This window comes from Cetorhinus maximus, unplaced genomic scaffold (genome assembly GCF_964194155.1).
Source record: "Cetorhinus maximus unplaced genomic scaffold, sCetMax3.hap1.1 HAP1_SCAFFOLD_402, whole genome shotgun sequence".
NCBI classification, from domain to species: Eukaryota; Metazoa; Chordata; class Chondrichthyes; order Lamniformes; family Cetorhinidae; genus Cetorhinus; species Cetorhinus maximus.
Genome location: NW_027596348.1, coordinates 192,501 through 214,938, shown reverse-complemented (window position 1 = coordinate 214,938; position 22,438 = coordinate 192,501).

Sequence of the window (22,438 nt, the reverse complement as noted above, 5' to 3'; positions counted from 1 at the left end):
TCCCACCTACCGCTCTCCCGAATCTGATCAATCTCTCCCCCTCCATGTTAAACACCACATGGAGGAAGCACTGAGCGTATCGAGGGCACATAATGTTCTCTGCTGTGGGACCTGCATGTCCATCACCAAGAGTGGCTCAGGGTCACCGTTACAGACCCAGGTGGCCGAGTCCTGAAAGGCAGAATAGGCCTGAGGCAGGTGAACCAACAAGAGGGAAGATCCTACTCCACCCCATCCTCACCAATCTACCTGCTGCAGATACATCTGTCCCTGACGGTGTTGGTAGGAATGACCACCGCACAGTCCTTGTGACGATTGGCTCCTGTCTTCACACTGAGGACACTCTCCATTGTGTTGTGTGGCACTCATTGCTTTCAATGGGATCGATTCCTGAACAGGTCACACAGCTCACGGGGCAATGGCAGTTTTATGGAGTCGGGTCATAGATCAGATCAATATTGGTTGAATGATGGGGCAGGTTTGTGGGGCTGAATGGCCTCCCCCTGTTCCCCTGGCCCTCAGTGAACTCAGTTACTCCCCTTTCCCTCCTCTCTCTTTATTCCTTTCACAAGTGTCTCTGTTTCACACATTCCCCGAAGCTGAGCATAGCCCCCTTGCACTGAACACAGCTCTTGTGTGTCTGCATGTGAGCACCAGTCAGTGTGTGGGTGAGTCCATGAGTTGGAGCCTGTTGCACGCGGTAACACAGGGAGTAAATAGAGGTGTGGGGAGTGAGGAGACAGGGAGGGTTTTTTGAGGGCTGGGAGGCACTGGAGTGGGGAGTCATTTGGTACCTGGTGGGGTGAGTGTGGAGATGGGTGCTGGTGATGCGGTAGTGGGTGAGGCTGTACCTCTGGGTGGGCTCAGTCACACCGGAGAAAGATAATGCTCTCACTCTGCGCAGTGAGTGATACACTGAGCCGAAAAAGTAGAGGCCACATTTCTGGTCTCCATATCCCTCAGTTAAACCACTATCGGTGCACTGTGCACAGTTCTGGTCTCCTTAAGCCTCGGTTAAACCACACTTGGAGCACTGTGCACAGTTCTGGTCTCTATATCCCTCAGTTAGACCACACTTGGAGCACTGTGCACAGTTCTGGTCTCTATATCCCTCAGTTAGACCACACTTGGAGCACTGTGCACAGTTCTGGTCTCCAAATCCCACTGTTTGACCACACTCAGAGCACTGTGCACAGTTGATGGCCTCCATGTCTCTCGGTTGATCATACTCAGAACACTGTGCACAGTTTTGGTCACAATATCTCTTGGTTGACGACACTTGGAGCACTGTGCACAATCCTGGCCTCCATATTCCTCTGTGCAGCCACACTTGGAGCACTGTGCACAGTTGTGGGCTCCATATCCCTCAACTAGTCCACATTTGGAGCACTGGACACTTTTATGGTCTCCAGATAGCTTCACCTGGCTACACTTGCTGCACTGTGCACAGTTCTGGCCTCCATATCCCTTGGCCTGACACACTTGGAGCACTGTGAACAGTTCTGGTCTCCATATCCCTCGTTTGGACCACATCTGGAGCACTGTGCACAGACCTGGTCTCCCTATTCCTCGGTTAGAGCGTGCTTGGAGCACTGTACACAGTTCTGGCCTCCATATCCATCGTTCAGACCAAACCTGGTGAAATGTGCACAGTTTGGGTCTGTATAACCCTTGGCATGGCCACACTTGGAGCACTGTGCACAATTCTGGTCTCCATATCCCTCGTTTGGACCCCACTTGGAGCACTGTGCACAGTTTTGGCCTCCATTTCCCTCGGTTGACCACGCCTGGACACTGTTCACAGTTCTGGTCTTCAAATCCTCGCTTGGACCATATCTGGGCCAATTGGCATAGTTCTCTTCTTCATATCCTATGGTTAGACTACATTTGGCGCACTCTGCACAGTTCTGGTCTCCATATCCCTTGGCCTGGCCACACTTGGAGAACTGTACACATTTCTGATCTCCATAATCCATGTTTAGGCCACATTTGGAGCACTGCGCACAGTTCTGGTCTCCATATCCCTCGGTTAGACCACACTCAGAGCTCTCTGCACAGTTCTGGTTTCCAAATCCAACGTTTTGACCACAATCAGAGCACTGTGCAGAGTTCTGTACACCATATCCCTCTGATCGTCCACACCTGAAGCACTGTACACAGTTATGGACTCCATATCCCTCAGTTAGACCACATCTGGGGAACTAGACACTGATTTGCCTCCATATCCGTTGGCCTGGCTACACTTGGAGCCCTGTGCACAGTTCTGCTCTCCATGATTTTTGGTTAGTCCACCCATCAAAGGCTGTGAGTAGTCCTGTTCTCCATGTCCTTTGTCTGGGCCTCACAGACCAAACTGACGATAGTGCAACATCGGTATCTGGCAGTGAAAGGGGACTTCAACATTTAGGGTGATACATAATAAATGTTTGAGCGAGAGTCGAGGGTCCTTACTGGTGGCATCAACAGCGGATTCCTTTCTGCATTTCAGGTTTTTTCTCTGCATGTGACAGAATTAAAGGGGGCACCTGTCAATGGGGACAGTGCTGCAGAAACGAGGGTTTGACACGCCACAAGTGCTATTGGTTGTATGAATGCTGCGTGGTGAAGCCAATCAGAAAAGGAGGAATCACGTTTGGGTCAGCAAGGCCCGTGACTCCAGCACCGTCTAGAGGCTCCACGGACTGTGTAGGGCCCATGAGCCCTGACCCACTGGTTCCTGGATCATGTGAATAAAACTGGCTGCGTTGGTCACCGCCTCTTGTCCGTGTCTCATTTCTCACTCGGATCGGTGTGTCTCCACATTGACAGGGAGGGAAGGGGGAGGTCAGACAATGGCAGGGCCACATTCAGGTCCTGTAGCTCCAGCATAATCATTTTCACAGAGTCATGCCTCAGAGCCATTGTCCCAGACGTGTCCATCACCATCCCTGGGTATGTCCCTGTCCCACCGGCAGTGACTCAGTGCCATGCAGGCGAGAGGGAGTTTCCATTGGAGTCCTCAATATTGACTCATGACATCAGGTCAGACATGGGGAAGAAAATGGCTCCTTCTGTTTCTCGTCTACTGCCCTCCCTCAGCCGATGATCCAGCACAAGTGCTCTTGGAGTAAAGGGCTGTTTGTCAGATTGGAGCATGTAGACAGTGCTGTTCCCCCAATTACTGACATCAGAAATACGGGGACATTCCAAAACTTGTCGATGAAACAACATTTGAAGTCCTGGCAACCAGTGAGGACGATAGATATCGATGGAAACAGGAGGTAGATAGGAGGACAGAATGGGCAGAAAAGGGACAGATGGAATTTTGTAGAGAGGGGTATGAGGTGATGCATTTTGACAGAAGGAATAGGGAGAGGCATTATGGGCTACATGACACAATTTTAAAGAGTGTTCAGAGACAGAGGGATATGGGGTGTTCCGAAATTTTATCTTTGACATTTGGCAGGGCAGGATGAGAGAGCATTTAGTGAAGTGTGGAGGGTATTGGGCTCCATTGTTTAAAATTCATTCATGGAATGTGGGCATCGGTGGCTAGGCCAGCATTTAATGTCCCTCAGAAATTGCCCCTTGAGAAGGTGGTGGTGAGCCGCTGCAGTCCCTGTGGTGTAAGAAAACCCTCAGCGCTGTTAGGGACTGAGTTCCAGGAATTTGACCCAGCGACAGTGATGGAACGGCCGATATATTTTAAAGTCAGAATGGTGAGTGGCTCAGAGGGGAACTTCCAGGTGGTGGTGTTCCCATGTGTCTGCTGCCCTTGTCCTTCTAGATGGTAGAGGAGGTGGGTTTGCAAAATGTTGTCAAAGGAGCTTGGTGAGTTCCTGCATTGCATCTTGTAGATGGTACACACTGCAGCCACTGTGCGTCCTTGGTGGAGGGAGTGAAAGTTTCTGGATGGGGTGATGATCAAGCGGGGCTGCTTTGTCCTGGATGGTGTCGAGCTTCTTGAGTGTTGTGGGAGCTGCACTCATCCAGGCAAGTGGATAATAATCAAACAAAATCCTGACTGGTGCCTTGTCGGTGGTGGACAGGCTTTTGGGGAGTCAGGAGGTGAGTTACTCGTCACAGCATCCCCAGCCTCTGAATTGCTCTTGTAACCGATGGTTAGATTCCCTCTTGTTGGAGATGCTCATTGCCTGACACTCAAAAATACAGGTACTGAGTGCAAAATCAGGGTAACTTATTCTAAACAATTATAAAGCCCTGTTTCGGCGGCAGCTAGATTAATACATTCAGCTCTGATCACCACAAATGAGGGGAGATGTGAGAGCCCTGGAGGGGCTGCTGAGGATATTTAGAAGATTGAAGCCTGTGTATTGTCCACACAGACGGGCAGTGAGCTGCTGGACCCTATCCTGTGCTGATTCATTCCTGTCAGATCCTCAAACCTTGTTCAAGGCTGTCAGACAGGATAGCACCTGGTGTCCGGTCAGTTCCGTGTTCCTGGGAAATATTTAACAGGCCGGTAAACTGCTCAAAGTGACTGATGTGCGCTTCAACTCTGATGGCCGACATGGAACTCTTTATCCACACATTGCATTCCAGATATCTCCAACCTTTCATCCCAATCCTGGATACAGGAGAGTAGTTTAGTCTCCATGTTAATTCCCATCACTGGGAGGCAATTGAAGACCCATTAAAGGTAGGATCACAGAGTCATCACGAATCAGGAAGCCATTCGGCCCATACAGTCCATGCAGATAGACGGCAGTGAGGGATAAACGAAGACAGGATCCCTGGGAAGATGGAATGGATACGGGCTTGTGGGAATGAGGTAAATGAGAGCAGAATTTCCAAGGTTAGAGGTACCGAGTGGGGCGGCGATAAAGATGTGAGGCGGTGGGTTGTAGAGGAACTAAGTTCTCTAGAAGGGGAGGGTAGAGGCTGTACCTGTGGGTGAGCTCAGTCACTCCAGAGAAGAATCACGGCCTCATTGGGAGAAGAGAGTGATTCACTGGCCCTACAAAGGATAGATCACACTCGGAGAACTGTGTACAGCTCTGGTCTCCATATCCATTGTCCTGGCCACACCTGGAGCACTGTGCTAGTTCTGGTTTCGTTTACCCTCGGGCAGACCATGCGTGGAGCACTGTGGACAGTCCTGGTCTCCATATCCGTCATTCAGACTCCACTCAGATCATTGTGCACAGTTTACGTCTCCATATCACTCGGTTCACCAACAATCGGAGCACAGTGCACAATATTGGCCTCTATATCCCTCGGTTGACCACACTTGGACACTGTTCACAGTTCTGGTCTCCAAATCCTCGATTGGACCACATCTGGGGCATTGCGCACAGTTCTCGTCTTCATATCCCATGGTTAGACCACACTTGCTGCGCTGTGGATACTTCTGGTCTCCATATCCCATGGCCTGGCTACACTTGGAGCACTGTGCACAGTTCTGGTTTCCTTATTCCTCGAATGGATTACAGCTGGAGCACTGTGCACAAACCTGGTCTTCATAGCCATTGGTTAGACCACATTTGGTGCACTGTGAGCAGTTCTGCTCTCCATATCCCTAGGGCTGGCCACACTTGGAGCACTGTGCACAATTTCGGACTCCATAATCCATGGTTAGGCCACACTTGATGCACTGTGCACCGGTCTGGTCTCCATATCCCTCTGTCCGGCCAACCTGTAGAACTGTCCACAGTTTTGGACTCCATATCCCTCAGTTCAGCACACTCGGAGCACTTTGCACTCTTTTTCCCTCAGTATCCCTCGGATGTTGACACTTGAAGCACTTGCACAGTTTTGGACACCTATATTCCTCTAGCCGGCCACAGCTGGAGCACTGTGAAAAGTTCTGGTCTCCATATCCCTCAGTTGGACCACACTTGGAGCCCTGCGCACAGTTCTGCTCTCCATTATGCTTGGTTAGTCCACCCATCGAACGCTGTGAGTAGTCTTGTTCTCCATGTCCTTTGTCTAGGCCTCACAGACCAAACAGGCAATAGAGCAATATCGGTATGAGGTAGTGAAAGGGGGACTTCAACATTTAGGGTGATACATAATAAATGTTTGAGTGAGAGTCGAGGGTCCTTATTGGTGGCATCAACAGTGGATTCCTTTCTGCATTTCAGGTGTTGTCTCTGCATGTGACAGAATTAAAGGGGGCACCTGTCAATGGGGACAGCGCTGCAGAAACGAGGGTTTGACACGCCACAAGTGCTATTGGTTCTATGAATGCTGCGTGGTGAAGCGAATCATAAAAGGAGGAATCACGTTTGGGTCAGCAAGGCCCGTGACACCAGCACCGTCTAGGGGCTCCACGGACTGTGTAGGGCCCGTGCCCCCTGACCCACTGGTTCCTGGATCATGTGAATAAAACTGGCTGCGTTGGTCACCGCCTCTTGTCCGTGTCTCATTTCTCACTCGGATCGGTGTGTCTCCACATTGACAGGGAGGGAAGGGGGAGGTCAGACAATGGCAGGGCCACATTCAGGTCCTGTAGCTCCAGCATAATCATTTTCTCAGAGTCATGCCTCAGAGCCATTGTCCCAGACGTGTCCATCACCATCCCTGAGTATGTCCCTGTCCCACCGGCAGTAACTCAGTGCTCAGCAGGCGGGAGGGAGTTTCCATTGGAGTCCTCAATATTGACTCATGACATCAGGTCAAAAATGGGTAAGAAAATGGCTCCTTCTGATTCTCGTCTACTGCCCTCCCTCAGCCGATGATCCAGCACAAGTGCTCTTGGTGTAAAGGGCTGTTTGTCCACACAGAGAGCAGTTAGTGAAGCGTGGAGGGTATTGGGATTCATTCTTTAAAATTTATTCATGGAATGTGGGCATCGCTGGCTAGGCCAACATTTAATGTCCCTCCCAAATTGCCCCTTGAGAAGATGGCGGTGAGCCGCTGCAGTCCCTGTGATGTAGGTACACCCACAGCGCTGTTAGGGAGGGAGGTCGAGGATTTTGACCCAGCGACAGTGAAGGAACGGCCGATAAATTTCCAAGTCAGGATGGTGAGTGGCTCAGAGGGGAAATTCCAGGTGGTGGTGTTCCCATGTGTCTGCTGCCCTTGTCCTTCTAGATGGTCGAAGAGGTGGATTTGGGCAGCGCAATCGAAGGAGCCTTGGTGAGTCACTGCAGTGCATCTTGTAGATGGTACACACTGCTGCTACTGTGCGTCGGTGCTGGAGGGAGTGAATATTTGTTGGATGGGTTGCCAAACAAGCAGGGCTGCTTTGTCCCGGATGGTGTCGAGTTTCTTGAGTGTTGTGCGAGCCGCACTTGCCCAGGCAGATGGGGAGTATTCCATCATAGTCCTGACTGGTGTCTTGTCGATTGTGGACAGGTTTTGGCGAGTCAGCAGGTGAGTTATTCTCCTCAGGATTCCCAGCCTCTGACCTGCTCTTGTAGACACAGTATTTATATGGCTGGTCCAATTCAGTTTCTGGTCAATGGTAACCCCCAGGATGAAGTTAGTGTGGGATTCAGCAATGGTAATAGCATTGAATGTCAAGGGGTGATGGTTAGATTCTCCCTTGTTGCAGATGGTCATTACCTGACACTCAAAAATACAGGTATTGGGGACAAAATCAGGGGAAGATACTCTGAACAATTATAAAGCCCTGGTTAGGCCGCAGCTAGATTAATACATCCAGCTCTGATCACCACACATGAGGGAGGATGTGAGAGCCCTGGAGGGGCTGCTGAGGATATTTAGAAGATTAAAGCCTGTGTATTGTCCACACAGATGGGCAGTGAGCTGCTGGACCCTATCCTGTGCTGATTCATTCCTTTCAGATCCTCACACCTTGTTCAAGGCTGTCAGACAGGACGGCACCTGGTGTCCGGTCAGTTCCGTGTTCCAGGGAAATATTTAACAGGCCGGTAAACTGCTCAAAGTGACTGATTTGTGCTTCAGCTCTGATTCTCGCATGGAACTCTTTATACACACATTGCATTCCAGACAGCTCCAAACTTTCATCCCATTCCTGGATACAGGAGAGTAGTTTCGTCTACAGCTAATGTCCATCACTGGGAGACAGTAGAAGACCCATTAAAGGGAGGTTCAAAGATTCATCACGGCTCAGGAAGCCATTCGGCCCATCCAGTCCATGGAGATAGACGGCAGTGAGGGATAAACAAAGACAGGACCCCTGGGAAGAGGGAATGGATAGGAGTTTGTGGGAATGAGGAAATTGAGATCAGAATTTCCTGGGTTCAATGTACTGAGTGTCTCGGCAATAAAGATGTGAGGGGGCAGGTGGGAGAGGAGCTAGGTTGTCGAGAAGGGGAGGGTGGAGGCTGTACCTGTGGGTGAGCTTAGTCACACCAGAGAAGGATCATGGCCTCATTAGGAGAAGTGAGTGGTACACTGGCCCTACAAAGGATAGACCACACTTGGAGAACTGTGCACAGTTCTGGTCTCCATATCCTGTGGATAGACCACACTTTGAGCATTGTGAACATTTCTGGTCTCCATATTCCTCAGTTAGACCACACTCGGTGCACAGTGCACAGACATGGCCTCCATATCACTCGATTGACCTCAGTTGAAGGGGAACTCTCCAACTGTTCTTATATTTGGACACTGGGAAAATTTCAACGTCGGGAGATTAGAAACTAATTGGAAACAAATTAAAATGTTTAGCAGTTGAACGAGAAGGAAGATGAGGAGAATTCCTTTTGACACAAAGAGTTGTTGTGATCTGGAATGTGCTGCCCGAACGGATAATGGAAGCAGATTCACTAGCAACTTATCAAAGGGGAATTGTGTCAATAATTGACTGGGAACATAATGGCGGGGCGGTGGGTGAAGAGAACAGGTTGAGGAGGCATAATTTAGTAGATCTTTCAAAGAGCCAGCAGAGACTCGATGGGCCAAATGGACCCCTACATTGCAGAAATATATTTACTTTAAACACAGTGAAGCATCCCTTTAAACCTCCAACATTTCAATCATTACACAGATCTGTCTCTCTGAATACTAATGAAATAAAGGATGACTTGGGCGGCACATTTAGCCTTTCACTCGAGAAACTGATGGTCTCAGTTAATGATCAGCTCCTTTAACAAGCTCAAGTTGGAGCCAGTGCTCACCATGTGGTTGTGTGAATATTAACTACAGAATGCTCCATGCGTTGATATAAAGGGCAGCCGTAATCCAGTCACCTCATTGTGACTCTGAGAGGATCAGTGGAAGATGAGGAAAGCACTGTTCTTGCTGCTTGGACTCCTGGTGCTGCTCCAGCCCATCGCTGAGGGTGGAGTCTTGAGTGCAAAGAAGCAGCGTGAGTACCACTCTCCCAGGAGTGACACAGCAGAAACATTCAGGGAATGAAGAGGAGGCCATTCAGCCTCTTCAGCCTGTGCTACTAATCAATTGGCATCTTAACTTCATCCGCCCATCTTTGTTCAATAACCCTTAAGACTTTTCCCAAACATAAAGCTGTCCATCTCAGTTTAGCCCCCTTCCATAAATCACCTTTAAAAGAAAAATAATCCTCCTTCCCGATAAAAACCCAAGCAGCATTCCTAGTCGCCTTGTGCTTCTCATCGACGTGCTGACCATCGGTTAGATCCTCCATATCCCTCGGTTAGACCACACCTGGAGAACTGTGCACAGTTCAGCTCTCCATATCTCTTGGTTTGACCACTCTTGGAGGACTGTGCACAGTTCTGCTCTCTATATCACTATTTTAGGCCACACCTGGAGCAATGTGCACAGTTCTGGTCTCGATATCCCTCGGTTAGTCCACACTTGGAGCACATTGCACAGTTCTGGTCTGCATATCCCTCAGTTAGGCCACACCTGGAGCACTGTGCACAGTTCTGGACTCCATATCCCTCAGTTAGACCACACTTGGAGTACTGTGGACAGTCATGGTCTCTATAACCCTCGGTTAGACAACACTTGGAGCACTGTGCACATTTCTGCTCTCCATATCACTCGGTTAGATCACACCCTGGTCCACTGGGTACAGTTCTGCTTTCCATATCCCTTGGTTAGGCGTCCCATAGAGCCCTGTGCACTGTTCTGTTTTCCATGTCCTTTGTCTGGGCTTCACAGACCAAACTGATGATAGTGTAATATCGGGATGTGGCAGTGAAAGGGGGACTTCAACATTTCGGGTGATACATAATAAATGTTTGAGTGAGAGTCGAGGGTCCTTACTGGTGGAATCAACAGCGGATTCCTTTCTGCATTTCAGCTTGGGTCTCTGGATGTGGTAGAGTTCGAAGGGATATCGGTGTAAGACGACGCTGCTACAGATATGAGATTTGGTATCGCAACAAGTGCTATTGGTCGCGCAGATGCTTCGGGGTGAAGGGAATCAGAAAAGGAGGAACCAGGGATTTGTGGCCAAGGCCAGTGACTCCAGTCCCAAACACAATACACGTGACTCCAGCACCGCCTTGAGGCTCCACGGACTGTGTAGGGCCCGTGCCCCCTGACCCACTGGTTCCTGGATCATGTGAATAAAACTGGCTGCGTTGGTCACCGCCTCTTGTCCGTGTCTCATTTCTCACTCGGATCGGTGTGTCTCCACATTGACAGGGTGGGAAGGGGGAGGTCAGACAATGGCAGGGCCACATTCAGGTCCTGTAGCTCCAGCATAATCATTTTCACAGAGTCATGCCTCAGAGCCATTGTCCCAGACGTGTCCATCATCATCCCTGGGTATGTCCCTGTCCCACCGGCAGTGACTCAGTGCTATGCAGGTGGGAGGGAGTTTGCATTGGAGTCCTCAATATTGACTCATGACATCAGGTCAAACATGGGCAAGAAAATGGCTCCTTCTGATTCTTGTCTACTGCCCTCCCTCAGCCGATGATCCAGCACAAGTGCTCTTGGAGTAAAGGGCTGTTTGTCAGATTGGAGCATGTAATCAGTGCTGTTCCCCCAATTACTGACATCAGGAATACGGTGACATTCCAAAACTTGTCGATGAAACAATACTTGAAGTCATTGCAACCAGTGAGGATGATAGATATCGATGGAAACAAGACGTAGATAGGAGGGCAGAATGGGCAGAAAAGTGGCAGATGGAATTTTGTAGTGAGGGGTATGAGGTGATGCATTTTGACAGAAGGAATAGGAAGAGACATTATGGGCTACATGACAAAATTTTAAAGAGCGTTCAGTGAAAGAGGGATATGGGGTGATCCGAAATTTTATCTTAGATATTTGGCAGGGCAGGATGAGAGAGCAGTTAGTGAAGCGTGGAGGGTATTGGGCTCCATTGTTTAATATTCATTCATGGAATGTGGGCATCACTGGCTAGGCCAGCATTTAATGCCTCTCTCAAATTGCCCATTGAGAAGGTGGCGGTGAGCTGCTGCAGTCCCTGTGGGGTAGGTACATCCACAGCGCTGTTAGGGAGGGAGTTCCAGGATATTGACCCAGCGACAGTGAAGAAACGGCCGACATATTTCCAAGTCAGAATGGTGAGTGTCTCAGAGGGGGACTTCCAGGTGGTGGTGTTCCCATGTGTCTGCTGCCCTTGTCCTTCTAGATGGTAGAGGTCGTATATATGGACTGTGCTATCGAATGAGTCTTGGTGAGTCGCTGCAGTGCATCTTGCAGATGGTACACACTGCTGCTGCTGTGCGTCGGTGGTGGAGGGAGTGAATGTTTGTGGATGGGGTGCCAATCAAGCGGGGCTGCTTTGTCCCGGTTGGTGTCGAGCATCTTGAGTGTTGTGGGAGCCGCACTCATCCAGGCAAGTGGGGCGTATTCCATCACACTCCTGACTGGTGCCTTGTAGATGGTGGATAGACTTTGGGGAGTCAGGAGATGAGTTACTCTCTGCAGGATTCCCAACCTCTGACCTGCTCTTGTATCCACAGTGTTTCTCTGGCTGGTCCAGTTCAGTTTCTGGTCAATGTTAACGTCCAGGATGAAGTTAGTGGGGGATTCAGTGATTGCAATGGCATTGAATGTCTAGGAGCGATAGTTAGATTCTCCCTTGTTGCAGATACTAATGAAATAAAGGATGACTTGGGAGACACATTTAGTCTTTCACTCGAGAAACTGTTGGTCTCAGTTAATGAACAGCTCCTTTAACAAGCTCAAATTGGAGCCAGTGCTCACCGTGTGGTTGTGTGAATATTAACTACAGAATGCTCCATGTGGTGATATAAAGGGCAGCCGTAATCCGGTCACCTCATTGTGTCTCTGAGAGGATCAGCGGAAGATGAGGAAAGCACTGCTCTTGCTGCTTGGACTCCTGGTGCTGCTACAGCCCATCGCTGAGGGTGGAGTCGTGAGTCCAAGGCAGAGCCGTGAGTATAACTCTCCCAGGAGTGACACAGCAGAATCATTCAGGGAATGAACAGGAGGCCATTCAGCCTCTTCAGCCTGTGCCACTAATCAATTGGTGTCTTAACTACATCCGCCCATCTTTGTTCCATAACCCTTAAGACTTTTCCCAAACAGAAAGCTGTCCATTTCAGTTCAGCACCCTTCCATAAATCACCTTTAAAAGAAAAATAATCGTCCTGCCCGATAAAAACCCAAGCAGCATTCCTAGTCGCCTTGTGCTTCTCATCGACGTGCTGACCCTCGGTTAGATCCTCCATATCCCTCGGTTAGACCACACCTGGCGCTCTGTGCACAGTTCTGGTCGAGTTGAGGGTGTCGGGGTGATGGGGTTGTGTTTCTGGGCAGTTGTGGGTTTGTGGGTGTGGGGGTGTGTGTGTGGGGGTGGTTGGGGTGTGTGTGTGGGGGTAGTGGAAGTGTGGGTGTGGGGGGTGGTTGGTCTGTGGGTGTGGGGGTGGTGGGGGTGTGGGTGTGGGGGTGGTGGGTGTGTGGGTGTGGGGGTGGTGGGTGTGTAGGTGTGGGGTGGTCGGTGTGTAGGTGTGTGGGGGTGTGGGTGTGGGGGTGGTGGGGGTGTGGGTGTGGTGAGGGTGTGGTGGTGTGGGGATGTGGGGGTGTGGGTGTGTGGTGGTGTGGGTGTGAGGGTGGTGGGGGTGTGGGGGTGGTGAGGGTGTGGGGGTGTGGGGGTGTGGTGGTGTGGGTGTTGGGTGTGTGGGTGTGCGGGTGTGGGGGTGGTGGGGGTGTGTGTCTGTGGGTGGTGGGTGTGTGGGTGTGGGGGTGGTGGGTCTGTGGGTGTGGGGGTGGTGGGTGAGTAGTTTTGGGGGTGGTGGGTTTGTAGGTGTGTGGGGGTGTGCGTGTGGGGGTGGTGGGTGTGTGGGGGTGGTGAGTGTGTGGGGGTGTGGGGGTGTGATGGTGTGGGGGTGGTGGGGGTGTGGGGGTGGTGAGGGTGTGGGGGTGTGGGGGTGTGGGGGTGTGGGGGTGGTGGGGGTGTGGGTGTGGGGGTGGTGGGTGTGTAGGTGTGGGGGTGTGGGGGTGTGTGGGTGTGGGGGTGTGGGTCAGTGAATCTCTCAGTCGCCAATCTATGAAACCATTCACAGGAACAGGAATAGGCCATTCACCCACTCAAACATGTGCTGCCATTCGATTGGATCATTGTTGATCTGTATTTAAATCCATTTCTGCAGCTTGGTTCTGGAACATGAACCGTACCTTGGGACCAAAACCCTTCAATCCCAGCGTGGGAATGGTTGAAAAGTTTGTAAATTATATATATTTTTGTTTAATTGAGCTCCAACCTCAACAATTTACACCACAGAATCTTAATATTGCAACAAAATTCTAAGATATTGTAGGTTTTAATTACAATTGAGTTCTGCATATCTCACGGTGAGACCAGACTTGGAGCACTGTGCACACTTCCGATCTCCATATCACTCGGTTAGACCACACTTGGAGCACTGTGCACAGTTCTGGTCTCCTTATCCCTCAGTTGGACCACATCTGGAGCACTGTGCACAATTCTGGACACCATACCCCTCCATTAGACCACAATTGGTCCACTGGGTACAGTTCTGCTCTCCATATCCCTTGGTTAGGCGTCCCATAGAGCCCTGTGCACTGTTCTGTTTTCCATGTCCTTTGTCTGGGCTTCACAGACCAAACTGATGATAGTGTAATATCGGGATGTGGCAGTGAAAGGGGGACTTCAACATTTCGGGTGATACATAATAAATGTTTGAGTGAGAGTCGAGGGTCCTTACTGGTGGAATCAACAGCGGATTCCTTTCTGCATTTCAGCTTGGGTCTCTGGATGTGGTAGAGTTCGAAGGGATATCGGTGTAAGACGACGCTGCTACAGATATGAGATTTGGTATCGCAACAAGTGCTATTGGTCGCGCAGATGCTTCGGGGTGAAGGGAATCAGAAAAGGAGGAACCAGGGATTTGTGGCCAAGGCCAGTGACTCCAGTCCCAAACACAATACACGTGACTCCAGCACCGCCTTGAGGCTCCACGGACTGTGTAGGGCCCGTGCCCCCTGACCCACTGGTTCCTGGATCATGTGAATAAAACTGGCTGCGTTGGTCACCGCCTCTTGTCCGTGTCTCATTTCTCACTCGGATCGGTGTGTCTCCACATTGACAGGGAGGGAAGGGGGAGGTCAGACAATGGCAGGGCCACATTCAGGTCCTGTAGCTCCAGCATAATCATTTTCACAGAGTCATGCCTCAGAGCCATTGTCCCAGACGTGTCCATCACCATCCCTGGGTATGTCCCTGTCCCACCGGCAGTGACTCAGTGCTCTGCAGGTGGGAGGGAGTTTCCATTGGAGTCCTCAATATTGACTCATGACATCAGGTCAAACATGGGCAAGAAAATGGCTCCTTCTGATTCTCGTCTACTGCCCTCCCTCAGCCGATGATCCAGCACAAGTGCTCTTGGAGTAAAGGGCTGTCTGTCAGATTGGAGCATGTAGACAGTGCTGTTCCCCCAATTACTGACATCAGGAATACGGTGACATTCCAAAACTTGTCGATGAAACAATACTTGAAGAAATGGCAACCAGTGAGGACGATAGATATCGATGGAAACAGGATGTAGATAGGAGGTCAGAATGGGCAGAAAAGTGGCAGATGGAATTTTGTAGAGAGGGGTATGAGGTGATGCATTTTGACAGAAGGAATAGGGAGAGGTATTATGGGCTACATGACACAATTTTAAAGAGCGTTCAGAGACAGAGGGATATGGGGTGTTCCGAAATGTTATCTTTGACATTTGGCAGGGCAGGATGAGAGAGCAGTTAGTGAATAGTGGAGGCTGTTGGGCTTCATTGCTGAAAATTCATTCATGGAATGTGGGCATCGCTGGCTAGGCCAGCATTTAATGCCCCTCCCAAATTGCCCTTTGAGAAGGTGATGGTGAGCCGCTGCAGCCCCTGTGATGTAGGTACACCCATAGCGCTGGTAGGGAGGGAGTTCAAGGATTTTGACCCAGCGACAGTGAAAAACGGCCGATATATTTCCAAGTCAGGATGGTGAGTGGCACAGAGCGGAACTTCCAGGTGGTAGTGTTCCCATGTGTCTGCTGCCCTTGTCCTTCTAGATGGTAGAGGAGGTAGATTTGGGCGGCGCTATCGAAGGAGCCATGGTGAAATCCTGCAGTGCATCTTGTAGATGGTGCACACTGCTGCTGCTGTGCATCGGTGGTGGAGGGAGTGAATGTTTGTGGATGGGGTGCCAAAGAAGCGGGGCTGCTTTGTCCTGGATGGTGTCGAGCTTCTTGAGTGTTGTGGGAGACGCGCTCATGCAGGCAAGTGGGGAATATTCCATCATCGTCCTGACTGGTGACTTGTCGATGGTGGACAGGATTTGGGGAGTCAGCAGGTGAGTTACTCTCCACAGGATTTTCAGCCTCGGACCTGCTCTTGTAGCCACAGTATTTATATGGCTGGTCCAGTTCAGTTTCTGGTCAATGGTAACCCCCAGGATGAAGTTAGTGGGGGATTCAGTGATGGTAATGGCATTGAATGTCAAGTGGCGTTGGTTAGATTCCGTCTTGATGCAGATGGTCATTACCTGATACTCAAAAATACAGGTATTGGGTTCAAAAACAGCGAAAGTTACTCTTAATAATTATTACGCCCTGGTTAGGCTGCAGCTAGATTAATACATCCAGATCTGATCACCACACATGAGGGAGGATGTGAGAGCCCTGGAGGGGCTGCTGAGGATATTTTGAAGATTAAAGCCTGTGTATTGTCCACACAGATGGGCAGTGAGCTGCTGGACCCTATCCTGTGCTGATTCATTCCTGTCAGATCCTCACACCTTGTTGAAGGCTGTCAGACAGGATGGCACCTGGTGTCCGGTCAGTTCCGTGTTCCAGGCAAATATTTAACATGCCGGTAAACAGCTCAAAGTGACTGATTTGCGCTTCAACTCTGATTCTCGCATGGAACTCTTTATACACACATTGCATTCCAGACATCTCCAACCTTTCATCCCACTCCTGGATACAGGAGAGTAGTTTAGTCTCCAGCTAATGCCCATCACTGGGAGACTATAGAAGACCCATTAAAGGGAGGTTCATAGAGTCATCACGGCTCAGGAAGCTATTTGGCCCATCCAGTCAGTGCAGATAGACGGCAGTGAGGGATAAATTAAGACAGGACCCCTGGGAAGAGGGAATGGATAGAGGGTTGTTGGACTGAGGTAATCGAGAGCAGAATTTCCAGGGTTGGAGGTACCGGGTCGGGGGGCAATTAAGATGTGAGGGGGCGGGTGGGAGAGGAGGGAAGTTCTCTAGAAGAGGAGGGTAGAGGCTGTACCTCTTTGTGAGCTCAGTCACACCAGAGCAGGATCATGTTCTCATTGGGCGAAGTGAGTGATGCAGTTGCCCTACAAAGGATAGGCGACACTCGTAGTTCTGTGCCCAGTTCTGGTCTCCATATCCCTCATTTAGTACACACTTGGAGCACTGTGCACAGTTCTGGTCTCCATATCCCTCATTTAGACCACACTTTGAGCACTGTGCCCAGTTCTGGTCACCATATCCCTCATTTAGACCACACTTGGTGAACTGTGCACAGTTCTGGTCTCCATATCCCTCGGTTAAATTACATTTGGAGACCGTGCACAGTTTTGGTGTCCATATCCCTCGTTTGAAGGCACTTGGAGCACATTGCACAGTCCTGGTCTCCATATCCATCTGTTCAGGCAAAATTGAAGCACTCTGGACAGTTCTGGTCTCCATATGCCTCGCTTAGACCACACCTGGAACACTGTGCAGAGTTCTGGTCTCCATATCCCTCGGTTAGACAACACTTGGAGAACTGTGCACAGTTCTGCTCTACATATCCATTGGCCTGGCCACATTTAGAGCACTCTGCACATTTCTTGTTCCACATCCCTAAGTTAGGCCACACTCGGAGCACTGTGCACAGTTCTACCTTCCATATTCCTCGGCTGACGAAACTTGGAGTCCTGTGCATAGTTATAGGCTCCAGATCCCTCGGCTACACCAAATGTGAAGCACTGGGCACAGTTCAGGTCACCATTTCCCTTGGCCTCTCCCAAATTTCCCCTTGAGAAGGTGGTGGTGAGCTGCTTCAGATGTAGGTACATCCACCGTGCTGTTAGGCTGGGAGTCCCAAGATTTTGACCCAGCGACAGTGAAGGAACGGCCGAATTATTTCTAATTCTATGATTATGAGTTGCTTGGAGGGGAACTTCCAGGTGGTGGTGTTCCCATATGACTGCTGCCCTTGTCCTTCTAGATGGTAGATGAGGTGGATTTGGGCAGCGCTATCGAAGGAGCCTTGGTGAGTCGCTGCAGTGCATCTTGTAGATGGTACACACTGCTGCTACTGTGCGTCGGTGGTGGAGGGAGTGAATGTTTCTGGATGGGGTGCTGATCAAGCTGGGCTGCATTGTCCCGGATGGTGTCGAGCTTCTTGAGTGTTGTGGGAGCTGCACTCATCCAGGCAAGTGGGGATTCTTCCATCACAATCCTGACGTGTGCATTGTCTATGGTGGAATGGATTTGGGGAGTCAGGAGATGAGTTAATCTCCGCAGGATTCCCAGCCTCTGACCATCTCTTGTAGCCACAGTATTTATATGGCTGGTCCAGTTCAGTTTCTGGTCAATGGTAACCCCCAGGATGAAGTTAGTGGGGGATTCATCGATGGCATTGACATTCAATGTCAAGGGGCGATGGTTCGATTCTCCCTTGTTGCAGATGGTCATTACCTGACACTCAAAAATACAGGTATTGGGGACAAAATCAGGGGAAGATACTCTGAACAATTATAAAGCCCTGGTTAGGCCGCAGCTAGATTAATACATCCAGCTCTGATCACCACACATGAGGGAGGATGTGCGAGCCCTGGAGGGACTGCTGATGATATTTAGAAGATTAAAGCCTGTGTATTGTCCACACAGACGGGCAGTGAGCTGCTGGACCCTATCCTGTGCTGATTCATTCCTGTCAGATCCTCATACCTTGTTCAAGGCTGTCAGACAGGATGGCAACTGTTGTCCGGTCAGTTCCGTGTTCCAGGGAAATATTTAACAGGCCGGTAAACTGCTCAAAGTGACTGATTTGCGCTTCAGCTCTGATGGCCGACATGGAACTCTTTATACACACATTGCATTGCAGACATCTCCTAACTTTCATCCCAATCCTGGATACGGGAGAGTAGTTTAGTCTCCAGCTAATACCAATCACGGGGAGTCAATTAAACACCCAATTAAGGTCGATTCATTTGGTCATCATGGCTCAGGAAGCCATTCGGCCCATCGAGGCAATGCAGATGGACGGCAGTGAGGGTTCAATGTGGACAGGGGCCCTGGGAAGAGGGAATGGATAGAGGGTTGTGGGAATGAGGAAAAATGGAGGGAATCTTACAGGGCTGGAGGTGCCGAGTGGGGAGACAATTGAGATGTGGGGTGTTGTGGGTGGAGGTGTTTGGGGAGAAAGGAAGGGATGGGAGAGATGATAGTGGCTCTAGAAGGAAGGGTTGGAGGCTGTATCTCTGGGTGAGCTCAGTCACACCAGAGAAGGACCATGGTCACACTGGGCACAGTGAGTGATATACACTGACCCTACACAGGATAGAGTTCACGATGCTGAACACAGCCCCCGGAAATGCCGACTGGAGGATTGTCCGGGCCCCTGACTGCAGACTCACTGTAGGGTCTGGGGTTGGGGAAATTATAGCCCCGGATTTAAAATTAAACACAAATAGCGGTGATGGTGAGAGTGAAACTAGTGGATTGTGGTGAAGACCCACCTGGTTGACTCATGTCCCTTAGGGAAGGGAATCTGCCATCTCAGGATTCCATTCAGCCCATCTAGTCCATGCTGATAGATGGCAGTGAGGGATCAATGAGGTGAGCACACTTGGGAAGAGGGAATAGATAGAGGGTTGTGGGAATGAGGTAGTAGAGAGCAGATTTTCCAGGGTTGGAGGAACCGAGTGGGGAGAGAAATAAGATGTGAGGGGGCGGGTGGGAGAGGAGATAGGGGTTTTGGAATGAGGGGGGGAGCCTTTATCTCTGGGTGAGCTCAGTCACACAAGAGAAGGATCAGGGTCTCATTGGGAGCAGTGAGTGATACACTGACCCTACAAAGGATAGGCCACACGTGGAGAACTGTGCACAGTTCTGCTCTCCATTTCCCTCGGTTAGACCACACTCGGAGCACTGTGCACACTTTTGGCCTCCACATCACTCGGTTGAAGACACTTTGAGTTCTGTGCACAGTTCTGGCCTCCATATCCCTCTGTTCAGCCACATCTGGAGCACTATACACAGTTATGGCCTCCATATCCCTCGGTTAGACCACACTTGGAGTACTTGACACAGTTATGGTCTCCATATCGCTTGGCCTGTCCACACTTGGAGCACTGTGCACAGTTCTGTTCTACATACCCATCGGGCAGACCACACTGGGAGCGCTCTGCACAGTTCTGGTCTCCGAATCCCTCTGTTAGACAACATTTGGTGCACTGTGCACAGTTCTGCCCTTCATTTCCCATGGCCTGGCCACAGTTGGAGCACTGGGCACAGTTCTGGTCTCCATATCCCTCGGTTAGACCTCGCTTGGAGAACTGGCCAAAGTTCTGGTCTCCAAATCCCTCAGTTAGACCACACTCGAAGCACTGTGCACAGTTCTGGTCTCCGTGTCCCTCAGTTACATCGCATTGTGACCCACATGGTTGACTCATGTCCCTTAGGGAAGGGAATCTGCCATCTCAGGAATCCATTCAGCCCATCTAGTCCATGCTGATAGATAAACAGACAGACAGACAGACAAACAGAGAGATAGAGACGGGCAGTGAGGCAGGCGGACAGACAGGCAGATAGACAGGCATACAGTTAGACAGACAGGCAGACAGAGTGACAGACAGGCAGACTGTCAGAGAGACAGGCAGACAGACAGACAGTCAAAGGGACAAAGTGAGAGAAAAGGAGAGAGAAAAGGAAAAGCAGATAAAGAGAGAAATAATGAAATGAAGATTTGGGTTTATATGGAACCCTTCACCAGAGCAATGCAACATTCATCACAGTCAATTACGTCACATTGAAGGACAGTCACTGTTTTAATCCACAATATGTGACAACCAATTTGTGCACAGCAAGATCCCAGCAGCAATGCAATACTGATTGGATGATATGTGATCGTGGTGTTGGCTGATGGATAAACATTGACCCCAGGACACCAGGTAGAACTCCCCAACTCTTCTCCCAATAGAGATCGTGGGTGATTTCCGAGGGCGGGAGATTAGGGAACCAGTAGAAACAGATTTTATTTCATTGACAAAAGAACTAGATGGAGGATGATGAGAATTTCCGTTTAGTAAAGGGGTTTTTGTGAACTGGAACTCGCTGCCTGAAGGGGCATTCAGAGAAGATTGAACAGTAAACTTCAGAAGAGGAATTGGATGAATAATTGAGCGGGAAAATGTTGCATAGCTAAGGACAAAGCACAGAGGAAACTGGGAATTATGAGATAACATGATCAAGGTGCTAGCATAGGCACCATGGGTCAAATGGCCTCCGTCTCTGTTGTATGATGCTGATTTAAAACACAACTAACAATTCCTATGTACCTTTGTCAGCTCAATCATTATTCAGATCTGTCCCTCTTATTAATAAAGAAACCTACTTGATTCCAGTTAATGTTGCACTCAGTTAGTGAACGTTCCCTTCAACGTGTCCAAGTTAGAGTCTACCCGTGCCACGTGGGTGTGATTATTAACTACAGAATGCTCTGTGTGTACATATAAAGAGCGTCTGTGCTCCAGCTATCTCATTGTGACTGGGAGGAGATCAGCGGAGAATGAGGAAAGCACTGCTTTTGCTGCTTGGGTTCCTGGTGCTGGTGCAGCCCATCACTGCCAATGGAGGAGTGAGTGCAACGTCTACATTGGAAAGTGAGTATATCCCTCAGTGCTCAATTTATAGAAACCCTGAGACGGGCAATGGGAGACCATTCAGCCCATCAGGACTGTGCTGGTATTCAGTTGTGTAAAATACATTGTAGCTTTCTGATTGAGAGCAGTTCTGTTCTGTTTATATCTTGCTTAGACAACACTTGGAGCACTGTGCACCATTCTGATCTTCATTATCCTTCGTATGACCACACTTGGATCACTATGCACAGTTCCATTCTCCGTATCCCTCTGTTAGACAACACTAGGCTCACTCTGCACAATTCGTGTCTCTGTATCCCATAGTTAGATCACTCCGGATGCTCTCTCTACAGGTTAGCTCTGAATGTACATCAGTTAGACTAACCTTGGACCATGACTGTTGGCATCAATTAAGTCTTCTTTTCTCTTTCCTAGGTCGAGGCTTGGGATGTAGTGAAACTAATAGCTGCTGTAGACCATTCGGGTGCAAGGAAGGTGAGACTGAGACGGAGGAGAAATGCTTCCTCTTTTTTAAGTGCTGCAAGTCTAAGTGAGCAACAAAAAGGGGAAATGTCCCCCTATGAGAGCCGCCTGAGGCTCTGATTGAAGCTATCTGTAATTCCTGTAATTCTGCTTCTGACACATTGTGTGGATCCAATGACCCCTGGCCCACTGCTTTCTGAATCATGTGAATAAAACTGGCTGCGTCGATCACCGCCTCTTGTCCGTGTCTCATTTCTCACTCGGATCGGTGAGTCTCCATATTGACAGGGAGGGAGGGGAGGTCAGACAATGGCAGGGTCACATTGACATCTTATAACTCCAATGTAGACACACTCACAGAAACATAACATAAAGACAATGCGCTAATCGCGTGCCCCCCATTCCCTGGGTATCCCGTGTCCCTCTGACAGGACTGTCCCCACCAGAGGTGACAGAACAGTGACATACAGTCGGGAGAGGCTGGTCCTGGGAGTCCTCAACAAGACACAGTCTCTCTGATGTCACAAGACATGAGGGCAAACAGGGGAAGGGAAACCTCCTGCTGACTCCCACCTACCGCTCTCTCGAATCTGATCAATCTCTCCCCCTCCATGTTAAACACCACATGGAGGAAGCACTGAGCGTATCGAGGGCACATAATGTTCTCTGCTGTGGGACCTGCATGTCCATCACCAAGAGTGTCTCAGGGTCACCGTTACAGACCCAGGTGGCCGAGCCCTGAAAGGCAGAATAGGCCTGAGGCAGGTGAAC